This window comes from Chiloscyllium punctatum, chromosome 16, assembly GCF_047496795.1.
Source record: "Chiloscyllium punctatum isolate Juve2018m chromosome 16, sChiPun1.3, whole genome shotgun sequence".
NCBI lineage: Eukaryota > Metazoa > Chordata > Chondrichthyes > Orectolobiformes > Hemiscylliidae > Chiloscyllium > Chiloscyllium punctatum.
This window is the reverse complement of record NC_092754.1, coordinates 93,893,219-93,911,228: the sequence shown is the minus strand read 5'-3', so window position 1 is coordinate 93,911,228 and position 18,010 is coordinate 93,893,219. Positions and strand designations below refer to the sequence as shown.

General features: G+C 43.8%; 1 long non-coding RNA gene across 5 annotated transcripts in view; it reads left to right on the top strand.

Moving 5' to 3' along the window:
• Positions 1 to 1,303: 1,303 nt before the first annotated feature.
• Positions 1,304 to 18,010, top strand: part of LOC140487230 (uncharacterized) — a 39,648-nt gene continuing 22,941 nt past the window's right edge. For 3 of the 5 annotated variants that reach the window (XR_011962814.1, XR_011962811.1, XR_011962810.1), the window contains exons 1-6: positions 1,304 to 1,367; positions 1,998 to 2,104; positions 4,839 to 4,921; positions 8,073 to 8,159; positions 11,787 to 11,891; positions 16,837 to 16,943. This is a non-coding gene — a long non-coding RNA (uncharacterized lncRNA). The remainder of the gene's footprint in view (positions 1,368 to 1,997; positions 2,105 to 4,838; positions 4,922 to 8,072; positions 8,160 to 11,786; positions 11,892 to 16,836; positions 16,944 to 18,010) is intronic. The other 2 variants (XR_011962813.1, XR_011962812.1) reach the window with 2 other exon arrangements.

Genomic DNA, 18,010 nt, shown 5'->3' with positions numbered 1-18,010 from the left:
AAACAAAGAAATCGCAGGATATTTAGACAAGCTTATCATTAAACATGGTAGACTGGGTTTTGTGAAAGAGAAACTATATTTGACAAATTTACGACAGTTCATTGAGGAGATAACAAGCAGGGCTGATAAAGGGCAATCCAATGATGCTCTGTATTTGGATTTTAAAAATGTAAATGATGAGGTGCTACATAAAAGTTAATTGCACAATTTAGGAGCTCATGGTATCGGCGTAATGTATTAGTATGGACTGAGGATTGGTTAACCACACTGGCTGTTGCTGAGTCCTCACTTGGAGTACTGTATACAATGATAGCTCCCATATTTAATAAAGAATAAACTAACATCGGAGACCATTCAAAAAAGATTCACTTAGCTGCTTTGAGGAGGAAAGGGTTGACCTATCAAGAATAGATAAGCAGGAGTGAGATTATGGAAACAAGATTCTGAGGAGCTTGACAGGGTAGATGTTGACTAGATCTTTTAGCACCAGTGAAGTCTCAAACCAGGGGACATTACATCAGGGAACATTCATTTTAGAAAAAGTAAAGATTTTTTTTCTCAGTGAATGGCTAGAATTTTCTTGCCCAAAAAATTGTGAAAGTTAAATGTGGGAGGGGAATGGTTGCGTTACTCTTTGGAGGGTTGTTCTGGCTTGTTAGGCTGAAAGGTCTGTTTCCACATAGTAGGGAATCTGTGATTCTACCTCAAATTATTTTAAAAGAGGGCAGATATACTTTTGAAATATTGAGCAGTTGAGGGCTATGCGGATCAAGCATAAAAGAGGTGTTGAGGTCTGGGTTGGCCAAGCCATGATCTGATAGAATGGGGAAACAAGCTGGAGGGGATGAATGCCCTACTCCTGCTCCAATTCCTTGAGCCTCCGTTTAATTTTTTTTTTGTTTCCAAAGAAGAGCGTGATACAATGTGCTAAAGATCTCAGATGTTGTGAAAAGCAGTGAAAATGGGGTGTTTATGTACTGATTCAGATGGCATTGACTCATCAATCACAGCTATACAGTCATGAGTAGGAAAGCAATTCCCTCTATGAATAAAGGAAATCTCCTGCAGAGCTCACACAAAGGGAACTCTTACCCTCAGTAAACTCTCCCATCACATTACCCAACATATCAGTTAAGCGGGACGCACTGCGCATGCTCTCGCCAACAAAGTGACCCGCAGGTGATTGATGTCAGAACTGGACCAATGAAAGGTCGGTGGGCAGATCTGGAGGACCTAGTGGGATGTTGGTCCTCCAACCAATCAAAGTGAATGAAGGGCGGAGCTAAACTAAGCCATGTGATCACCCTCACGCGCAGCGTAGAGTCGTTGTAATGAATGCTCGGGAAGTTATGGAGAGAAAGGATACGGTAAGGAAAGAAATAAACAGGGAAACGGGAGAAAAACTGTGTTGCTATGAGCGGAGAGGTTTTACAAACAAATTGTGCACGTCGGAAAACACATTTGAACGTCCCAGTCCCGTGTTTGCAGTAAATTAGGAATGGCCTGATTGCAGGCCTGAGTGAGCGCCGCCATCTTTATTCGGGACAACGTTTCACTAGACACGTGCGGAGCCGCCATCTTTGTAGGGGGCAAGGTGCGGCCAGGCGCATGTGCAGCCTATCTCTAGTTCAGAGTCGTTGGGATCATAGCAGCCCATACTGCTCTGATTCACCTCTGGGCTCCCTCATAACCACTTTGTCAATATCTAGCTTCCTCAGTCTCGAACTATGGGTGTATTTTTTGTCTGTTTGCTACTGTATTATTACTTTTATAGACCCTTTGTAAATGAGTTTTTCACTGCTGCCCAGCCTCTGACCATGTACTGCTCTATTATCAGATTACTTTTTTCTTGAATATTTTTGACAGTTAAGAATTCTTTTTTCCAACAAGCAAGTGTATTTTCCTTCCATTTCTGACTATCAAATTCTGCACCATTTTCATTCCCTGTAATCCATTTTGCACTCCCTGAAACATCAACTGTGTTTCTCCTTCCACAGATACCAGTGATTAATGCCAAAGCCCTGTTGCTTGTGGAGAGGGTGATGTTTGACTTTCTTGTACAGCTGCAGTTTGTGTGGTGAAGGTGCTCCTACAATGTGGTTGGGTAAGTGGCATTATAGATTATTCATTCAGCAACAGTGATGATTTGAAAATAATGTCCAAATCAACAACAGTTTGTATTTTTATTATCATGCTTATAATTTCACAAAAATGCTATTGAGAACTTTAGACATAAGGCCAGAGATGGAGATATTAGGTCAGATGACCAAAAGCATTGCCAAAAAGCAGGTTTTGAGGGATGTCTGAAAGGTGGAAAGCAGACCTGAGAGGTTTTGGCTGCGAATTTCAGGCCATGCTGCTTCAGCAACTGTGGAAACAGCCACACAGGTGAAGTAATGAATTAACAAATGGTTGGGAGACTCAAAGAAAATAGGTTGTCGAGGTCTCAAAGTGTGTGTGGTGCAGGGACCTAGGGATTATCACAGCCAGGAATTAAATCAAGTGTGAGAATTTTAAATTGAGGGATATTGGCCAGGTGAGACTAGATTGGGTTGGGGTATCTGGTCGGCATGGATGGGTTGGACTGAAGGGTCTGTTTCCTTGCAGTACCTCTCTATGGCTGTATGCTGTTGATTATAATTAGGAGCCTTTTGATAAATCAACAAGCAGAGATTTTGACTTTCTTGATATTACAGGGAGGTTGAATGTGGGAAGCTGGCCAGGAGTGTGTTTGGAAAATGAAGTCTGGAGATAACGCACGATAGATGAGAGTTTTAGTAAATGAGCAGAGATGAGGGTGGAATCAGCTAGAATTAGTGATCTTGGAGTGGGACTGGGCTGTCACCCTCACCTCGCCTCTGGGATTCAGCTGGTGGCCAGATTGTGAATCAGGGCAGTAACACAATCGGGAGCTGAGTGGCCCTGGTGGAGCCTAAAATGAGTGTCACTCAGCTGGCTGTTGCTGAGCAGCTGCTGCTTGGTAGCCCTGTTGATGACACCTTCCATCACTTTACTGCTGATCGAGTGTGGACTGTTAGAGGGAAATTGGCTGGGTTGGGTTGCACTGTGTTTTTGTGTTGAACATCCCTGGGCAATGTTCCACATTGTCAATAGGTGCCAGTGCTGGAGTGGTACTTGGCTTGGTGGGTGGCAAGTTCTGGAGCACAAGCCATCAGTATTATTGCCAGAATATTTGCAGGGCTCGTAGCCTTTGCACTACTGAACCATTTCTTGATGTTATTCAAACTGAATCGAACTGGCTTAAAACTCACATCTGTGATGTTAGAAACCACTGGAGAATGCTAAAATGGATCATCCCACTTTGCACTTCTGGCTAAAGATTGCTGCAAATGCCGTCATCTTATCTGGTGCGTGGATGTGTGAGGCCCCTCCATCAGTAAGGGTGGGGATATCTGTGATGCTTCCTCCAGTGAGTTATTTAATTGTCCATCACTGTTCACAACTGGGTGTGGCAGAACTGCAGAGCTCCGATCTGTTCCATTGGATGTAGGATCACTTAGCTCTATCATTTGCTACTGATGCTGTTTGATGTGCAGATAGTCCTGTTTGATACCTTCAACAGGTTGGCACTTCATTTTTAGGTCTGCCTGGTGCTGCTCATGGCATGCCCTCCTTTTCTGTCCATTGTGATGGGTGAGAGCGGGATTTACAAACCCATGAGATTACAGATCTGCTGCTGTTGATGTCCCACAGTGCCTTAGAGATACCCAGTTTGAGATCCTACAGCTCTTCAAAGTCTGTCCCATTTAGAACGGTGATAGTGCCATTCAACGCAATGGAGGTTTTTCTCAACTATAAGGCAAGACTTTGTCTCCAAAAGGAATGTGTGATGGTCGCTCGTACTGATACTGTCATGGCCAGATGTATCTGCCGCTGGTCAATTCATAACAATGAGATCAAGTATGTTTTACACTCTTATTGGTTCCCTCACCACCCACTGCAGACTCAATTGAGCAGCTATATCCTTTAGGACCTGGCCAGCTCAGTCAGTAATTCTGTTGCCGAGTTAGTCTCGATTGTGGACATTGAAATCCTGTAACCAGAGTAAGTTTGACTCCATTTTATTGCCTTAGTGCTTCCTCCAAATGTTGTTCAACATGAAGCAGAAGTGATTCATCAGCCAAGGGAGGACGGGACATGGTAATCAGCAGGAGCCATGAGATTTCCTGGTCTCCGGAGCCAATGCTGTGTACTCCCAGGGCAAATCCTCCCTGTCTGTACACCACTGTGCCACCACCTCTGCCTGATCTGTCCTGTCAGTGGGACAGGACATATCCAGAGATTTTACTAGAAAGTGAAGACTGCAGATGCTGGAGATCAGAGTCAAGAGTCTGGTGCTGGAAAAGCACAGCAGGTCAGGCTGATGAAGGGCTTAGGCTCGAAACATCGATTCTCCTGCTCCTCGGATGCTGCCTGATTGTTGTGCTTTTCCAGCACCACACTCTCGATATCTATGGATGGTGATAGTGGTGTCTGGCCATTATCTGTAAAGGATGATTCTGTGAGTATGACTATGTCAGGCTGTTCCTTGACTAGTCTGTGAGACAGCTCTCCATGTTTTGGCACCAAAATCCATATGTTAGTGAGGAGGAGGTTGCACCATCGAGAGAGCTGATTCTGTGGTTGTAATTTCTGGTGCCTTGTTAGTTGCCAACTGGTCCATCCAGTTTCATTCCTGTGTTGAGACTTTGCAGTGATTAATACAGTGAGTAGCTGGCTGGGCCGCTGTCAGGTTGGCAGGATTTGTTTCGCCATTGACAATGGTTTCATGGAGATCAGGACATTCCTAATACGTTGTTTTTTTTTCTTGAATTCAGATTGCACCATCTGCCAAGATGGGATTCGAACCAGGACTTCAGTCGTTTGTTTTAATATTCTGGATAAAACCTAAATACATCAGGTTTGTTCACTCATTTTAAATATCACTAACCCTGGTTTTGTTTCTTTGTAAAACACTGTCCATCATCCTGTCTCCTCCATCCTCCCCTCCAACAACGAGTGAGGAGCACATGGAGTTTCTCTGTCACTAAGACTGAGATAATCCGATCTGCTGTTTCTCTCCCTCCCGCTAGCCCACTGAACCCAACTGCCTCACGTGGTGTTCCTGGTTTTTGTCCTAAACCTACATCTTTCTCCAGTCTCTTGTCAAGCCTTATCAGAGCTCACCTTGACCCTTTACCCTAATCTCGCTAAACTCACTTTCCAACTCACTTTCCAACTCTCTTTCCTCCGCTGCCGCCTCATCACTCCCCCTCGCCAATTCATAGATATTGTTCCTTGTTCTGTCTGTTGGTCTTTTCTGGTTATGTCCTTCTCTCCCATTCTGTGAAAAACTAATATTTGACCTCAAGGTTGTTGGAAAATCCTGCTCCATCTCCATTCTCCCTTTCCTTTCTGAATTCCTTGCATTTGGTGTCCCTCAACGATCTATCCTTGGTCTCTCCTGTATCTCACGTACATAGTGCCAGGAGGTGATATCATCCAAACACAGTGTTAGGTTTGACATGTACACTGACGATGCCCAGCTCTCCCTCCCCATCATCCCTCTCCATTACTCCACTGTTACTCAGTTATCAAACTGCTTATCACATTCCCACTACTCGATTAGCTGCAATTTCCTCCAATGAAACATTGTCATGGTTAAACCCATTGCCTTACCTTTACCTTTCTGCTGAGCCCCTCCCTCCCACTGGGAACTCTCTGAGGCAGAACGACACTCTTCACAATATTGCTGTTCTATCTGACCCCAAGGTGATCTTCTGATCAGACATCCACACAATCACAACACCAGGAATTCCAATCTCTTAAATGTTGCTTTTCTCCACCTAACCCCAGCTCTATTGCTACTGAAACCCCTTACCCATATCTGTGTTGCTTTAAACTTGAATCCAAAATAGAACCCTTGATTCTGTGACTCAGAATCTGGTTTCAGACTCCCCTCTCAGTATTTACCCTCAGACACATCCTCTCAATATTTATCCTGCCAAACCCCTTAAGAATCCCATCTGTCTCAATAAGATCACCTCTCTTTCTCCAAAATCCAGTGAGTAGAGTCCCAACCTTTTCAGCCTTTATTTAAACGATAATCCCTCCAAACCAGGGATCATCTCATTGAATCTTCCCTGAAATGCCTCCAATAAAGTGACACATTTCCTTATCTAAAGGGACCAAACCTGCTCTCATTACTGAAGATATGGTGGTCTCACCAGCACTTCCACACGTTACTCTCAGGTATATACTCCAAACTCTAATACTGAAAAACTTTGAAGCAAAACATTCCATTCCCCTTCCTGATTCCCTGTTGTAAGTGTGTGATAGCTTTCTGTGTTTCCTGAACAATTATCCTTGGTCCCTTTGTGGTGCAGCTTTCTACAGTTTCCACCATTTAAGTAGTACTTTGTGCTTTTATTATCTCCTCCAAAATGTGCAACTTCCCATTTTTCCCAAGTTACTCCCCATCTGGCAACTTGTTGCTCCCTTCTCCTGTGTATCTCTCTCTTTTCATAATCCTCTTAGACCTTTACAGTTATGCCTTTTCTAGGAGATATCCCCCCTTCCCATTCTTCCAAACATTTACTGGGAGCAGTGGGAAGCAGACAGAGTTGCTATCTTTTTAGGGATACGCTTTGGAGTGATTGGGAGGATCTTCCTACCCATTGGTCAGAATGGAGACAACTTGCCCATCATTAGGCATTAGCCTTTCACACCCGTGTCTTATTGATGAGGCAAAGCGGCAGCACAGAATGAAAGAAAAGAAAGTAATTCTTGTTCCCCATATCTCACTGACGCTTGGATCATTTTCTCCAATGTGTCAAAGAACTGCTGTGTTCAGTCACATGAGATCTCAAGTTGGAATCTCCTAGAAACCCACAGATTTCCCCCTGAGTTTACTGCTGATGTCCTCAAGGGTAATATGTACAGTAATCCTGGGCCACGAGGAGGGGATGCTGTGAGTTTCTAACTTGAACTGATAGTGACAGATTTTATAAACTTGTATTACAGGATATTACAGGTGGACATTCAGTTGGTAATCTCAGTAAATATTCTGCTAAACTCTAATTGAATTACTCAGTATATCAGGATCTGGATATTCGCATTGTGTGTGTGAGTATTTTGTTCCAGATCAATTCATTTGCTGCTTAAGAATTCTCCTTTGAATCATCGCATTCTCTCAAAAGGTCTCCCCAAACCTTCAATGTGTCATGTAATCCTTTTATGATGACCGAATGAGTGTAAGGCTTATTATTCGAATGTGTAATTTTTGTATAAGGATGTCTCAGAGAGGGAGCAGAATATTCTTAAAGGGGAGAATAACCATTTTGAGGGGAGGCTGTTGTTTATTGGTATCAATGACATAGGAATCGAAGAGTTCACATTATTGGTTCATTGGAATCTCTTGTGGGGTAGAATTGACCTCCATCAGAAGGATGGATTGTACTGGCACTGGAAGGGAACAGTTGCTAGTGCTATTCAGGAGGCATTAAACCAGTGAAGGAATGTGGGTAAACCCAGAGAGAGAGTGAGGGAAGAGCTCAGTCTGACGCTGGTACAGTTCAGACGTCAAACAGTCAAGGCAGGCAAGGGCAAGGCACAGAATGAGCAGTTACACTGCATTTATTTCAATGCAGGAGGCCCGATAGGTCGGGCAGAGGAGCTCAGGGTATGGTTTTGAACATCGCACTGGGATATTATAGCAATTACAGAGGCATGACCTAATGATGGATAGGACCAGCAGCTTAATGTTCCAGTGTATAGATGCTATAGCAAAGATAGAAAGGGGGCAACAGAGCAGGGGGAGAGGTATTTTTGATTCAGGATAACGTTACAGCTGGGCTTCAAGAAGGTATTCCTGGGAGTACATCCAGGTAGGTTATACAGGTGGAACTGAGAAATAAGAAAGGGATGATCTCCTTATTGGGATGGTACTATTGACCCCTACCCCCCACTTCCCCAATAGTCAGCAGGGAGTTGAGAAGCAAATTTACTAAGAGATCACTTATCTGTAAGGACAGTATGGTTGTGTACAAGACTCCTTTGTTATTCATTCACAGGATGAGGGTGTCACTGGCTGGGCCCAAAGGGCAGTAAAGAGTCAACCACATTGCTGTAGGTCTGGAGTCACATGTAGGCCAGACCAGGTAAGGATGGCAGATTCCTTCCCTGAAGGATATTAGCGAATCTGATGAGGTTTCTTTTTGCAATAATCAATAATGGATTCATGGTCTTCAATAGATTCTTAATTCCAATTTTTTATTGAATTCACATTCCACTGTCTGCCATGACGGGATCCAAACCCTGGGCCCCAGAACGTTATCAGGGTGTCTGGATTATCCATCTAGTGATAATCTCACTCGGCCATTTGACAGGGTGAGTGACTGAGGTATCCGTGGAGCAGCACATCAGCACCAAAGATCCCATGGTCTCTGCAGAAGATAGAAAGGGCTGGGGAGGGAGCTATATCCCTGGTGGTGGGGTCTGACTGTAGGTAGCGGACATAGCAGAGGTTAATGGAGATTAGTGGGTGGCAGGTGAGGACCAGGGGATTATATTCTTATTGTGGTTGGAGGGGTGGGGGGAAGGCGGAGATACAGGAAGTGGAGGATATGCGTTGGAGTGCATTGTTGATCAAGTGGGAGGGAAATGCGGTCCTTGAAAGAGGAAACCTTTCTGGGATGTCCTGGAGTGGAATTGCTTCTCCTGAGAGCAGATATGGCAGAGGGGGAGGAATTGGGAGTACAGGATCACGTTTTTACAGGAATATACTCAAGGATAATCAGGAGAGCAAAAAGGGGACTTGAAATATCTCTAGGAAATAGTTTAAGGAGAATCCAAAGAGATTCTACAAATACATTTAAGGATAAAATAATAACCAGACAGAGAATAGGACCCCTTAACGATCAACAAGGCCATCTATGGAACAACAGGAGGTGGGAGAAATACTATGCTATTCTATTCTGGAGAGTTTGGAGAAATAAATAGTGATAACTTGAAAAGTGTCTATATTACAGAGGAGGAAGTACTGGAAGTCTTAAACAGTAGCAAGGTGGATAAATCCCTGGGACCTGATCAGGTGTATCGCAGAAATTTGTGGAAAGCTAGGAAGGTGATGGCCCCTCCCTGAGGTATTTATATCATTGTTTGTGACAGGTGAGGTGCTGGAAGATGGGTGCCATTATTTTAAAAATGTGGTAAGGAAAGGCCAAGGAACAAGAGAACAGTCAACCTAACGTCAGTGGTAGGTAAGTTGTTGGAAGGGATTCTGAGGGACTGGATTTACATGTATTTGGAAAGACGAGGATTGATTAAGGATAGTCAACATGACTTTGTGTGTGGGAAATTCTCTCTCTCTAACTTGATTGAGATTTTTTTTGAAGATGTGACAAAGATGATTGATGAAGGCAGACTGTGGATGTAGTCTATATGTACACTGAACGATGTTCCACAAAGCAGACTGATTAGCAAGGTTAGATAACATGAAATGTTGGGAGAACCAGACATTTGGATACAAAACTGGCTTGAAGGTAGGAGGCAGAGCGTGGTGATGGAGGGTTGCTTTGCCAACTGGAGGCCTGTGTTCAGCATTGTCCTGCTGGAATGAATATGGGTCCTTGAATAAGTGAATTGGATGTGAATGTGAGATATGGGCAGTGGGTTTACAGAAGACACCAAAATTGGGGGTGTAGTGGACAATGAAGAAGGTTAGTTCAGAATGCAACAGTATCTTGACCAGATGGGCCATTGGAGCGAGGAATGGCAGACTGGGTTCAATTTAGACAAATGTAAGCTGTTGGATTTTGGAAAGGCAAATCAGAGCAGGACTTGTACACTTAATGGTAAAGTCCTTGGGAATGTTGCTGAACATAGAGACCATGGAGTGCAGGTTCATTGTTCCTTGAAAGTAGAGTCAAAGGTAGGCAGACTAGTGAAGGTGGTGTTTGGTATGCTTATATTTATTGGTCAATGCATTGAGTACAGAAGCTGGGACGTCAAATTGTGGTTGGACAGGACATTGATTAAGCCATTTCAGGAATTATGTTTTAAGTTCGAAATTCCCTGTTCTGGAAAGGATGTTGTGAATCTTGAAAGAGTTCAGACAAGATTTACCAAGACTTTGCTAGGGTTGGAGGATTTGGGCTACAGGGAGAGGCTGAATAGGCTAGGGTTAATTTGCCTGGAGAGTCAAAGACTGAGAGGTGACTTCATGGAGATTTATAAAATCATGAAGGGCATGGATAAGGTGAACAGCCAGGGTCTTTTTCCCCCAGTTAGGTGGGTTCAAAATAAGATCACATGGGCTTAAGTTGAGAGGGCAACGATTAAAAACTGATCTAAGGGGCAAAGTTTTGTATGTGTGGAATGAGCTGCCAGATGAAGTAGTGGAGGCTGATACAATTACAACATTTGAAAGGCATCCGATTGGGTACGTGAATAGGAAGAGTTTCCAATGATATGGACCAATAGCTGGCAAATGGGGCTCCGTTTGTTGAGGATTCCTAGTTGTCATGGACAAATTGGACCAAAGGTCTGTTTCTGTGCTGTACATCTCTATGACACTAATAAATGAAAATAAGATGTGTTCCTCTTTTGTGGAGAGCTAGCAGAAGCACAGATAATTGTCCTTGGAGCTGAGAAGGTTAAGCAGTGATTTTGACCAGGTGCAAATTTGTTTCTAGGATATCTAATCTGCAGAGAGAGGGGAATTGTTAACAATGTCACAATTTTAGTAACTATTTTCAGGTAATTGGCAAATAATGTGAATATGTGAACATTTTTTTATTCAGTAAGTTCTGAGTATCTGGAACAGTCTGAATCGCAGCTGGGCACAGACTCAGCAGTTATTCATAAACAGATTTGCAGCATCTCCAGAGGGAGAGGGTACATCCCAAGTGGGCTGAATAGCCCCAGCCCCTGTGTTCTGTGATACTGCCCCATTGACTGTGAATGCTGAAGCTCATCCCAGGGCAGAGAGAAGGAGGATCCCACCACTCACCTCACAATGGGCTCCAATAATTGATGTCAGCGCAGGCCAATAGGGGGCAGAGGCAGTACTGGAGGACCAGGTCGTACCAGTTTGTCCTCCAACCAATCGGAGTGAATGAGGGCATCCTCAAGGCTGGAACTAAAGAAAGGCCCATATCGCAGAGATTTGAGAAACTGGACGACATGAGATAGGTAGCGTTCTGTGGCTGGTGAGGAATTCTATAAATAAGGAAGAGTTGTGAGGCTGGATGAAGTGACAGTGATCGGGAGAGTTGAGGATGGAGGAATTTAGAGTTATTGAGGATTAGAATCATAGTGTTATACAGCAAGGAAACAGGCCCTGTGGTCCAACCAGTCCATGCCGACCATAATTCCAAACTGAACTAATTGTACCTGCCTCTGGTCCACATCCATCCAAATATTTCCTATTTATGTATTTATCTGAATATCTTTTAAATATTGTAATTGTATTCACAGCTACCACTTCCTCTGGAAGTTCATTTCACACGTATAATTTTTTTTAAAACCCTGATGTCTTTTCTCAAATCTTTCTAATTTCTTCTCAAAATGAATGCACCACAGTTTTGAATCCCCCTCTCCCCCGGCCATTCACCTTATCTACACTCTTTCTGATTTTGTAAACCTCTAAGAAGGTCACCCCTCAACCTCGTGCACGCCAGTGAAAAAAATTCCCAGCCTTACAACGCAATCCCTCCATTCATGGCAACATGCTGGTAAATCTCTTCTGAACCTGCTCCAATTTAATAATATCCTTCCTATAACAGCACAACCAGAACTGGACAGAGTATTCCAGAAGAGGCCTCCCCAACGTCCTGTACATCCTCAACATAATGTCCCAACTCCTGGACTCAAAGGTCTGAACAATGAAGGTAAGTGTGCTGAGCACCTTCTTAACCACCCTGTCTACATGTAACACAAACTTCAAAGACGTTAAGCCCTCGGTCTCTTTGGTTCCATATCACTACTCAAGGCCCTACTTTTATTGAGTGTAAGTCCTACCCTCATTTGTTTTGTCAGGATGTTATATTTTGCATTTATTCCAACCCAAAAAATTTTTGTGTATAAAGGCAGTAGGAGTATAATTAAGAGGGAAATCAGGAGGCAAAAAAGGGACGTGAGATAGCTTTGGCGAATAGGGTTAAGGATAATCCAAAGGGCTTTTGTAAATACATGAGGAACAAAAGGCTAACTAGGGAGAAAATAGAGACCCTCAAAGATCAGCAAGGCAGCCATTGTGTGGAGCTGCAGGCGATGGGCAAGATAGGGAAACAAGTATTTTGCATCAGTGTTTACTGTGAAGAAGTACATGGGAGATACAGAATATGGGGAAATAAATGGTGACATCTTGAAAAATGTCCATATTACAGAGGAGGAGGAGGTGCTCAATGAGTGGCTAAGGAGCTGGTGCAGGGGAATAGGATTCACGTTTTTTGGATCATTGTGATCAACTCTGGAGTAGAGTTGACCTGCATAAGAAGGATGGATGGTATCTGAATTGGAAGGTGTCTAATATCTAGGCAGGGAGACTTGCTAGTGATACTCGGGAGGCATTAAACCAGTGAGGGAGTGGGTGTAAACCCAAGAAGATAGTGAGGAAAGAGATATGTCTGAGGCTGGTACAGTTCAGAAGTCGAATAGTCAAGGCAGGCAAGGGCAAGGCACAGAATGAAGTCGGACTGAGCAGTTGCACTGCATTTACTTCAATAGAAGAGGCCTGACAGGGAAGGCAGGTGGGCTCGGTATGGTTTTGAACATGGCACTGGGATATTATAGCAATGACAGAGGCATCACTCAGGGATGGATAGGACTGGCAGCTTAATGTTCCAGGGTATAGATACTATAGGGAGAATAGAAAGGGGGACAAGAGAGGAGGTGGAGTGGCATTTTTGATTCGGGATAGTGTTATGTTTTTGCTTAGGGAAGATATTCCTGGGGGTACGCCCAGTGAAGTTATTTAGGTGGAACTGGGAAATAAGAAAGGGATGATCACTGGGAAATAAGAAAGGGGTTTTCTGCATGGATTTCGTCCGGGCGCTCTGGTTTCCTCCCATAGTCCAAAGATGTACCGGTTGGGTGGATTGTCCAGGTTGAATTGCCCACAGTGTTCAGGGATGTACAGTTTGGGTGGATTATCCAGGCTGAATTGCCCACAGTGTTCAGGGACGTGTAGGTTGACTGGCCCTGGGAAATGCAATGTTACAGGGGGAGGTTAGGAGGCTCTCCAAGTCAGTTTCAATGTGATGGACTGAATGACCTGCTTCCACACTACTGGGAGTCTCTGATAATTTTACTAGTTTTAAAATAGTTACAGAAAATAATATACCAGATCTAAAAGTTAAGGTTCTGAATTGGACAAAGGCCAATTTTGATGGCACAAGGCAAGAACTTTCATCTGGCCCCTCAAGCCTGCTCTGCCATTCAATAAGATCAGGCCTGAGCTCCACATTCCTGCTCACTCACCATAACTCTTAATTCCTTTCCTGTTCACAAATCTACATTTTGCCTTAAAGGCATTCAAGTTGATAACATCAAATGCTGCACTCGGCAGGGAATTCCACAGATTCACAACCTTTTAGCTGAAGAAGCTCCTCCTGAACACAGTCCTAAACCTGCTCCCCCTTATTTTGAGGTTATGCTCTGTAGTTTGACCCGCTCCCCCCAGTGGAAATAGTCTCCCTGCTTCTGTCTTATCTAATAATTCATAATTTTATTGTTTCCTATCCAACTTCCCATTCTTCTAAATTACAATGACTATAGAACCAGTTTTCTCAATCTCTCCACATACACCAACCCTCTCAACTCCCAACTCAAACTAGTGAACCTCCTCTATACTCCCTCCAGTGCCAGTACATCCTTCCTGAAGTAAGGAGACCAAACCTGTACACAGTACTCCAGGCGTGACCTCCCCAGCACCCTGTACAACTGCAGCATAACCATCCCTCTAGCAAGGAAGGACAATATTCCCTTCACTGCCTGAATTACCTGCTACACCTGTCAACCAACTTCCTGTGATTCATGCACAAGGACACCCAGCTCCCTCTGTACAGCAGCATGATGAACGTTTTCACCATTTCATCATCCAGTTTGCTGTTAGTCCGACCAAAATGGATGACCTCACATATCCCAACATTGAACTCCATCTGCCAGATCCTTACCCACCCACTCAACCTATCTGTATCCCTGTGCAGACTTAGTGGCCTCTGCAGACATTGCTCTACCTCATCTTTGTATCAAATGTGAACTCTGACACCGTACACTTGGTCTTCAACACCAAAACATTTGTGTAAATTGCAAACAGTTGTAGTGCCAACACTAATCCAAACACCCGTTTATCCCCATTCTTTATTTTTTGTTGGTTAACCGATCCTGTATCAATGATAATTACCCATAATGCTGTGCATCTTTACCTTATTCAGCAGCCTTTTATGTGGCAACTTATCAAATGCCTTCTGGAAATCCAGGTACATCACATCCACCGAGTCCATCTTGTCCAACGCACTCATCGTATCCTCAAATAATTCCAGTAAATGCGTTAAACGTGACCTGCCTTTCATGAATCCATGCTTTGTCTGCTCAATGAGACAATTTCTACCCAGATATCTCACCTCTACTTCCTTGAGGGATTCAAGCATTTTCTCCATTAGACACGTTAAGCTAACGGGTCCTTTTTGAAAAATAGTGGCACCACATTTGCAGCTTCCAGTCTGTCAAAACCATCCCAGAATCCAACAAATTTTAGTGAATTATCACGAGGTCTGTTTGTTATTTCCCTCCCCACCTCCCCACCATCTCTTTTAGTCCCTGGGATACATTCCATCAGGGCCAGGAGACCCATCTACCTTTAGGCTGTTATCTTTCCCAACACCACCTCTTTACTGAGAATGATTGCTTCTCTGTCCTCATCTGCCATTGCCTCCATAGGCCTGCGACAGACAGTGTGTTCCTGTTAAGGCCAAGGCTGGTAGGTGTAGAGAATGCTGCCTATTGAAAGAAATTGAGGGCCTGGTCAAGAAAATGAAGGAGGCATATGGCAGGTACAGACAGCTGTGTTTGTGTAAATCCCTAGAGGAGTATAGGAGCAGTAGGAGTATACTCAAGGTAAACCAGGAGGGCAAAAAGGGGACATGAGATAGCTTCAGGAAATAGGTTTAAGGAGAATCCAAAGTGATTGTACAAATACACTAAGGACAAATGAGTAACCAGGCAGAGAATAGGTACCCGCAAAAATCAAGGCTGTCTGTGGAACCACAGGAGGTGAGAGAGATTCTGTATGAGCGGAGAGGTTTTACAAACAAAATGTGCACATCGGAAAACACAAATTTGAACGTCCCAGTCTCGTGTTTTCAGTAAACGGGGAATTGCCTCAGTGTGGCTGCAGGCATGGGTGCGCGCCGCCATCTTTATTTGGGGCAAACATTCACTGGACACGTGTGGAGCCACCATCTTTGTAGGGGGCAAGGTGCAGCCAGGCGCATGTGCAGCCTTTCTCTGGTACAGAGTCATTGGGCAGGATTTACACAGAGCACATTCAAACTCCGAGAAATGGATGTTTATTTCTGGATTTGTTTCGTCATTCATTTAAATGATTTGGTATCGTAAATGAGTTTGCAAGTCACACAAATGAAGAAGGTTACCTCAGATTACAATGAGATATTGATCAGATGGGCTTTAATTTAGATAAATGTTAGGTGCTGCAGTTTGGAAAAGCAAATCAGGGCAGGACTTGTACACTGAATGGCAAGGTCCTGGAGATGTTTGCAGAATAAAGAGACCTTGGACTGCAGGTTCATAGTCCTTGCAAGTCAAGTTGCAGGTAGATAGGATGATGAAGAAGGTGTTCAGTATATTTTCCTCTATTGGTTAGAGCATTGAGTATAGGATGTGGGAGGTCATGTTGCTGTACAGGACATTCGTTTGGCCACTTTTGGAATATTGTGTGTAGTTCTGGCCTGCCTCCTATCAGAAGGGTGCTGTGAAACTTGAAAGGTTTCAAAAAAGACTTAAAAGGATGTTGTTAGGGTTGGAGGATTTGAGCTACAGGGTGAGGCATAAAAGGCTGGGGCTGTTTTCCCTGGAGTGCCATAGGCTGAGCGGTGATGTTATGGAGGTTTATACAATCATGAGGAGCATGAACAGGGTAAATGAACAAGGTGTTTTCCCTGGAGTAGTGGTGTCCAGAAGTAGAGAGCATTGCTTTAGGGTGAACAGATAAAATTTCAAAGGGGCCTAAAGGACAACTCTTTCATGCAGTGGGTGGAATGAGATGCCAGAGGAAGTGGTGGAGGCTAGTACAATTAAAACATGTTAAAGGCGTCTCAATGGACACATGATATGATTAGGAAGCGTTTCCAGGGATATGGGCCAAGTGTTGGCAAATGGGAATAGACTAGGTTCGGATTCCTGTTTGGCAAGGATGAGTTAGACCGAAGGATCTGTGTCGGTGCTATACATCTCTATGACTGTGGGATCATAACAGCTTATACTGCTCTGCTTCATCTCTGGGCTCCCTCATGACCACTTTGTCAATATCTAGCTTCCTCAATCTCGAATAATGGGTGTATTTTTGGTCAGTTTGGTATTTTGCTATTATTTTTACAGACATTTTTGTAAGTTAATTTTTCACTGCCGCCCAGCCCCTGACCATGTGCTGCTTATCAATATTTTCTGGAAAATCTTTTAACAGTCAATAATTCCTTTTTCCAATAAGCAACTGTATTTTCCTTCCATTTCTGACTATCAAATTCTGCACCATTTTCATTCCCTGTAATCCATTTTGCACTCCTTGAAACATCAACTGTGTTTCTCCTTCCACAGATACCAGTGATTAATGCCAAAGCCCTGTTGCCTGTGGAGAGGGTGATGTTTGACTTTCTTGTACAGCTGCAGTTTGTGTGGTGAAGGTGCTCCCACAATGTGGTTGGGTAAGAGACATTACAGAGTATTCATTCAGCAACAGGAAAGATCTGAAGATAATGTCCAAATCAACAACAGTTTGTATTTTTATTTTCATGCTTATAATTCCACAAAAATATTATTGAGAATTTTCAACATCAGGCCAGAGATGGGGATATTAGGTCAGGTGACCAAAAGCATTGCCAAATAAGCAGGTTTTGAGGAATGTCTTAAAGGAGGAAAGCAGACCTGAGGTTTTGGCTGTGAATTTCAGACCTTGTTGCTTTGGCAACTGTAAAAGCAGCCACACAGGTGAAGTAATGAATTAACAGATCATTGGGAGTCTCAAACAGAATGGGTTGTCGAGGTCTCAAAGGGTGTGTGACGCAGTGAGCTAGGGATGATCACAATCAGGAATTAAATCAAGGGTGAGAATTTTAAATTGAGGGATGTGGGCCAGCCAGATGCTGGCAGGTGAGACTAGATGGAGTTGGGATATCTGGTCGCATGGACGGGTTGGATTGAAGGGTCTGTTTCCATGTTGTACATCTCTGTGGCTGTATGTTGTTGATTATGAATAGGACCTTTTGATGGATCAACAAGTTTTGGTACGAGGGAGTACTTGGGCAGCGGAGATTTAGATTTTCTTGAGATTACAGGGAGGTTGAATGTGGGAAGCTGGCCAGGAGTATGTTTGGATAATGAAGTCTGGAGATAATACACGATGGATGAGAGTTTTAGTAAATGAGCTGAGACAAAGGTAGAATCAGCTAGAAATAGTGATCTTGGAGTGGGACTGGGCTGTCACCCTCACCTCACCTCTGGGATTCAGCTGGTTGTCAGGTTGTGAATCAGGGCGGTAACACAATCGGGAGCTGAGTGGCCCTGGTGGAGCCTAAAATGAGTGTCACTCAGCTGGCTGTTGCTGAGCAGCTGCTGCTTGGTAGTCCTGTTGATGACATTTTCCATCACTTTACTGCTGATCAAGTGTGGACTGATAGAGGGAAATTGGCTGGGTTGGATTGCCCTGTTTTTGTGTTGAACATCCCTGGGCAATGTTTCACATTGTTGGTAGATGCTAGTGCAGGAGCGGTAC